Source organism: Moschus berezovskii, chromosome 9 (genome assembly GCF_049115385.1).
Source record: "Moschus berezovskii isolate FMDL1 chromosome 9, NW_MosBer_1.0, whole genome shotgun sequence".
NCBI lineage: Eukaryota > Metazoa > Chordata > Mammalia > Artiodactyla > Moschidae > Moschus > Moschus berezovskii.
In genome coordinates this window covers 109,997,810-110,005,246 of record NC_142468.1, presented here as the reverse complement: position 1 = coordinate 110,005,246, position 7,437 = coordinate 109,997,810, and the positions used below count along the sequence as shown (strand labels likewise).

The 7,437-nt window shown below is 41.3% G+C and overlaps 1 non-coding gene across 1 annotated transcript; it reads right to left on the bottom strand.

Moving 5' to 3' along the window:
• Positions 1-6,780: 6,780 nt before the first annotated feature.
• Positions 6,781-6,852, bottom strand: TRNAC-ACA (transfer RNA cysteine (anticodon ACA)). The gene has a single exon. It is a non-coding gene; the product is annotated as a tRNA-Cys (tRNA).
• Between the last annotated feature and the right edge of the window lie 585 nt (positions 6,853-7,437).

The window sequence follows — 7,437 nt, the reverse complement described above, 5'->3', positions numbered from 1 at the left end:
GTCAAGGCTATGGTTCTTCCAGTGGTCATGTATGGATGTGAGAGTTGGACTGTGAAGAAAGCTGATCGCCGAAGAATTGATGCTTTTGAACTGTGGTGTTGGAGAAGACTCTTGAGAGTCCCTTGGACTGCAAGGAGATGCAAACAGTCCATTCTAAAGGAGATCAATCCTGGGTGTTCATTAGAAGCACTGATGCTAAAGCTGAAGCTCCAATACTTCGGTCACCTCATGCGAAGAGTTGACTCACTGGAAAAGAGTCTGATGCTGGGAGGGATTGGGGGCAGGAGGAGAAGGGGACGACAGAGAATGAGATGGCTGGATGGCATCACCGACTCGATGGGCATGAGTTTGAGGGAACTCCGGGAGTTGGTGATGTACAGGGAGGCCTGGTGTGCTGTGATTCATGGGGTCGCAAAGAGTCGGACACGAGTGAGTGAATGAACTGAACTGATACTCATTTTAAAAAGAGGCGAATAATTTGTCTTATGCAGGGGGTCTGATGAAAGCCAATGTGAAAACATAGGTAGGACACTGAGCTTGTTGCCAGGTATGCAGAAGGCATTTTAAATGGTGGTGATGGTGGATAGTCGTTATTAACATGATGAAAGGTGGGGGCTCGTATAGAGCCCCTGGATGGGTGAGACTGCTGGGGGGCTGCTGAGTAACTGGAGGCAGGAATAATGAAGCCTGGACTCAGGCACCAGGAGACGGAGAAAAGGGGCAGATTTGAGAGAGATTGCATCACCGACTCTGTGGACATGAGTTTGAGTGAGCTCCGGGAGTTGGTGATGGACAGGGAGGCCTGGCGAGCTGTGATTCATGGGGTCGCGGAGAGTCGGACACGACTGAGCAACTGAACTGAACTGAACTGAACAGAAATGGAATAACCTGGTGATTAGCTAGATTATAAATGGAGGTAGAGAGAGGAGACATCTTCCAAGTTACTGCCTCAAATGCAGGGGTGTGGACCGCAGAAGAGGAGAATAGATTTGAGCACATCCATTGTTTAGAGCCCACTACCCTGTAGGGTCAGGAGAGTCTTAAACCCAGTCACTTGGTATTGACAAAGTGACTCTGAGAAGGGGCTCAGCATGATTGTCGGGGCTGGGAGGAAGATGGTGCAACATATTTCTAACCCCTAACCTCATATTCCAGGTAATATCTGTGATCTTGAAGAAATGTTAGCATGTTGAGACAGTAGCCCACCATTTATTTGCAATGACACTGTTTCCTTAGTTATAAAGCATTTTTTACTCTCAGGAAGATTCAGAATTAAATATAGAGACAAAGTTAGGATATCAGTAATTCTTGTCTTAAGGGACTTGTGCATATTTGTTACTTGAAGTACTTGCTATAATTATTTAAGGGAACTGAGCCTATTAGAGTAAACAAGTAACCTTGCTTCCAATATAAATTTGTAGTTGAATTATTAATTTGTGACTTGTGACTTTAAGTTGGAAAAATATAAGGATATGTTAGTAAGTTTAAAAATAGGATTAGAAATCTTAAAACATTAAAAACTATGCTTAATAGCCATGTATAAGAGTAATTTACATTCTTAAAATAGTTGACTTGTTTGTTAGATAGTTGAGATACTTAACATGGAAATAAAATGTATAAATACAGCTTAAAATGTTTGAGGGTGTATTTTTAAATTAATTCAGCTTATACATTAATTTAATATATTAATCAAGCCTTCCTTAAAAGTCATGTTAAAATTTGTCAGCTGTAAAAACCAAATGATAATATTTGTAAGTGAACTAAAACCTCAAAAAAGGCCTAGACTTTCCATATTTAATATTAACATAAAACTTATTAAAAAATGAAGTTCCTAAATAATCTTTCCTATTTGCAAAAGCCTCTCAAGGTACCAAAACCACATATAACACATTGACATGATATATGCCTAAATTAAAAAGAACATTATGTTTCTCAAATAATATATGTTTATATTGCATATGTAAATATTTCTCTATCTAAATGTATATATTAAATATAAAGATACAAATAATATATAAAATATATGTTAATATTTACTTATTACTAATAATGTATTCTTCTATATATATAATTCTCAATATATAATTTGTGTATATGTTTATATACTCTTTATTCCTCATAGGAATAGCAATGGTAGACAAATACTGCACACTAAGCGCTAGATGGTCTTGTCTGAAAGCTATTTGCCAAGGCTCTGACATCCAGTAACCCAAATAGAGAACAAGGGGATTTTGCTCTGTGAAGCCTAATTGCCCGCTAAATAAATAAACAGATGCAGTGTTGTACACATCAAATGAAGGCAAATATTGACCCTGACACCATATGTTTGCTTGGTGCCAGCTGAAGTGTGCTGGCAGGTTTGATTAGCCAGGGGATCCACCAGCCAGCAAGCAGGGCCTACGTCATTCAGAAGCACATTCTGGGAAGAGACTGAAATATCAATAAGGCCCTCCTGTTGGTGCCTTAACCCACCACTCCGTTAATTCTTTCACTGAAGTCTACTAGCGAAATCTGAAATCCAGAAAAGGAAACGTAGGATGGATATTGATTGCCCAATCTCTGATGGTCCCCTGGGAGCCTTTGTTAAATCAGACTGAGGAGGAGCACGCCTTTAAGTTATTTCACCTTTACCTTAAAAACGAGTGCTTTGACTCTAATGGTTCAGAGCCGTGAGTGTGCAGGAAACAGCAGCATGCCCAAGTGATACACAGCCCCCTCCCCGCAAAGCCACTGGCTGGCAGAGTCCTAGCACCTCCCTGAACCCCTCAACCTCACAATGAGGGTAACACTGGCCCTGGTTTTGTCACAGGGTTTAGAACCCAAGTGAAGCTCATTATATAAAAGTCCTGAGAAAAGGGCTGTGAGTTTTTGAAAAGCTAGTTACCATGATTCCCGAATAGCAAGGAGTAACTCTGGAGCACCCCTCACCTACCGTTGTTTCTGTCTCCCTTCCTGCTTCCCACACCCAGAGTAGCCACAGAAAGCGCATGGAGAGGGCAGGCGCCCGGCAGCCACGTTGACTTCTGCAGGGAAGAAGTGCCTTCTTTTCTCCTCATTCTTTTTGAATTAACAACTCTTAGTAATAGATTCTCCAAGAAATGGAATTTGCACATAAGGATACACAAAATCATAGAAGCTAAATATTTTCATTTAATAATAGATAAAACGTGTTTCCAAGAAATGGAATTTGCACATAAGGATACACAAAATCATAGAAGCTAAATATTTTCATTTAATAATAGATAAAACGTGTTTCCAAAAATGTCATAGAGCTCATAAGTAAGTGATCCTTGAAAAATAGTTATGTAGGTTGATTATTTGGTTCCTGGCTATCCCATACAGTTAGAAACATGGGTGTGAGTTTCACACAGGATTACATTTGGCCACCTTTAACAAAAGGCAAACAACCCCCCAAAACAAATAACAAGGGTTTGAACAGGTGGATTTGCTTTCTTCCTTCCTCATAGAGAAGCTGAGACAGGCTGCCCAGGCTGACATGGTGCTTCCATGCGTGCTGGGCAGAGGTTCCTTTCTTGTTCCCCACCACTGTCTTTACCTGGCTGTTTGCGTTCCAGCCATTCCATTCAAATGCCAGCCACCAGCAGGGATGACGGATGTTGCCTGTCCCCCTTTTTTTTTTGGTAAAGACTTTGAGAAAGATTTTAAAGAGGCGCTCAGGGGCTTCCCTGGTGGCTCAGTGTTAAAGAATCCACCTGCCAATGCAGGAGACCTGGGTATGATCCCCGACCCAGGAAGATCCCACGGGCCCTAAGCAACTAAGCCTATGCACCGCAACTATCGAGCATCTGCTCCAGAGCTGAGCCACCCGCTGTGGCCACTGAAGCCGCTGTATCCCAGAGCCTAGCCCCACAGTGAGAGAAGCCACAGTAACGAGAAGCCCACACACAGCAACCAGAGAGCAGTCCCCGCTCTCCGCAACAAGAGGATCATCAACAACGATGATCCAGCACAGCTAAAAAAAAACAAATAAAACTTAAAAAAGGGGGGAACTCTCAGGAAGTATCACTGAATACTTAACACATCCTACTGGTCAGGTCTGAGCCACATGGTCATACCTACTTCCAAGGGAATTTGGGGAAAAGGCTCAGCTAAAATTGGGGTTTCGTTTCAGAGGTAGATTATATGCTGTATTTTGCTTTGATATATAGATAACGGGAAGGTAAATTTATACCTTAAGTTATCATAAATAGCAAAATCAGAAATATCTTTGGATAAATATGCAGGGACTACCTCTTCCTACCTAACTTGAATCCATTCCACCCATCCTTACTATTAACAGTTTTTTGGAGAAGGAACTAAATCAATTACTTAAAAGCTCTGAATATATATGATGCTCCATGCAGCTTGGGTGTTATAGGTAAAAAACTGAATAAGCTACTGCCTCTGCCTTCAAGTCCCTTATAGTCTGATAGGGAAGACAGACATATAGAAGAACATTTTTAATTATAATACTATAGTAAAAAATAATCTACTCAACCAAAGAATTCACATCATGATTTTCTAGTATCTTATTTGCCCTTTTATATGGATCTAGCTAAAGGAAGATTAATGCTTGCTAAGAACGACATTACTTTGTCAACAAAGGTCTGTCTAGTCAAGGCTATGGTTTTTCCCGTGGTCATGTATGGATGTGAGAGCTGGACTGTGAAGAAAGCTGATCGCCGAAGAATTGATGCTTTTGAACTGTGGTGCTGGAGAAGACTCTTGAGAGTCCCTTGGACTGCAAGGAGATCCAACCAGTCCATTCTAAAGGAGATCAATCCTGGGTGTTCATTGGAAGGACTGATGCTAAAGCTGAAACTCCAATACTTTGGCCACCTCATGCGAAGAGTTGACTCACTGGAAAAGACTCTGATGCTGGGAGGGATTGGGGGCGGGAGGAGAAGGGGACGACAGAGAATGAGATGGCTGGATGGCATCTCCGACTCGATGGATGTGAGTTTGAGTGAACTCCGGGAGCTGGTGATGGACAGGGAGGCCTGGCGTGCTGTGAGTCATGGGGTCGCAAAGAGTCGGACACGACTGAGCGACTGAACTGACTGACTGACTGAAGAACATTCTATAAGGCTGCAGATTCCACAAGGCCAGAAACCATGCACAGTTCACTCACTGCTAAGCCTGGCACACAGTAGGCTGTCAACAAGTTCTGACTGAGTGGTAGAATGGTTGGAAATATGTGAGGAAAAGGGGAGTCCAAGTATCATTTTTTAAGTGTATACTTTACACAACATGGAAACTTGGTACATGAAAATAGGTATCTGTCAAAGACAGAAGGCAAAGGATGATTATTTACCTCGAGCAGAAGGTCTTCGTTTCAGAACATGGCTTACCAAATAGCCCTGTATATTTAAACCATGACTTGGGTAGTAGGCATTCGTTGGTCACTCCTACCTTCTTTTTGTGCCTCAGTTGCCTAATTTTCCTTCTCAAAGCCCCTATTTGGCGATCCATGTGATTCCAGAGAAGCAAATGTTGCCTCTCATTTGGGAGATGACTTCTGAACTAGGCTAAGCCATTCAGTACAGTCTCCCTCCAGCCACAGTGCTTGTTTCAGGAATGAATGATACCACCATCACCACCAGCATCATCAACGCCATTTTCATAGTATATTCTACGTACCAGGCACTGTTCTAAGCACTGCGTTGGTCCATTTAATCCTTGTAACAACCAAAAGAGGCAGGGACTATCATAACCCTCTCTTGGTGCTACTCTGAGTCTCAGAGCTATAAATAGTGAGCTGGGTTGGATTCTGAACTCAGCAGTTTGGCTGTGGAATCTATGCTCCTAATGACTCCACTGAACTGCATGTGACTCAGACTGGTCTATCAGAGTGAACCCTGGGCCTCCAGCTAACAAAGTTAGGATGACTGACTCCCTTTGTGTGGCGTGGACAACAGATGTGAGCCTTGGAATTACTCCAGCATCTGATTGCTTCAAGAGAAGTTAGGTTGAGCTAAAGACTAATATGTGGAGGTACTAGAGGTAAAAGGACACAGAGAATCAGAGTGAGTTTTTGAATGATACATGTAATTTATAGTCAGCAAGGCAACAAACTCTACTCTAAATGATGGTTTAAGTTCATTTTTCAAAAGCATCCTCCTATTATTTGATCTACAAAAAATTTATATACATGCATTGCATACTTTCTTATATATATCTGTTACCTGTAAATATTTACACCTGTGTCCTTCACATATATTTACCAATGAACATGGTATAAATACAGAGACATTAGTAGTAGTGAATCAATTATTTAGTAGAAAAGAGTAGTATAAACTATTCTAATTATTACTACTATACTTTGTCAATTTTCAAGATGACGTTTTCCCCTCAAGTTAATATTTCTGAAATTGGGTTATTTTATAAATGATAGTTTCTTCAATTAGTTCTTTCTTGGTGGTAAACAAGATAGTAATATAATTAGTGGCATTTTAGATTCAATAAAATATGGTAATTTGATTGTGGTTTGATATATATCCCCTCTTAAATACCACTTTATCCTATCTACAACCTGAACTAAGCATATTCAGATATATATTACTGGTATATACATTATAAGTACATACAACAAAACTTAATTTCCTACTTTCCTAGAGTTTTGGGTGATGTTATTTTACATGTGATGAAGTGAAGTGAAGTTGCTCGGTCGTGTCCGACTCTTTGTGAGCCCGTGGACTAGATCCTACCAGGCTCCTCCGACCATGGAATTCTCCAGGCAAGAATACTGGAGTGGGTTGCCATTTCCTTCTCCAGGGGATCTTCCCAACCCAGGGATCGAACCTGGGTCTCCTGCATTGTAGGCAGACGCTTTAACCTCTGAGCCACCAGGGAAGTCCTGTGATGGTACATGCGATGGTGAATTGTAAATGAAAAGATAAACAAATTAAGACTTGAGGGGAAGGGATCATGATGGAGCAGGAGGACATGGAGCTCATCTTCCCCACAAATATACACACACAAAATCTACATACAGAACAATTATGATGGGAAATTAACTAGAAACTGACATAATTCCTATACCATCAAAGCTGCAAGAAAGATCTCCATGTAACCAAGGAGGATGGAAAAAAGGCATCAATCAAGTCAGGAAGACTGTTCCTGGGAGGATTTGTTAGGCCAAGAAGGCCCATTTGGGCAGATGTGTGGGAGTGAGCAGGGTTGGGCATCCCAGTACTGTGTTTGTGCACAGAGGAGACAGCCCTATTTTCTGCTGAGAGATCCAATAAGACAGAATTGTCAGAGAAACTGAGTCTCTACTCAAGAAGAGTGCATGTGTGCTGGCTTACTAATAATCAGGCAGCTGCAACCTCATGATGCCTGTACAACAATACCTCCTCCAAACCCAGAATACACATTCTTTTCAAGCATGAATGGAGCATTCTCTAGGATAAATCACATACTAGGTCACAAAACAAA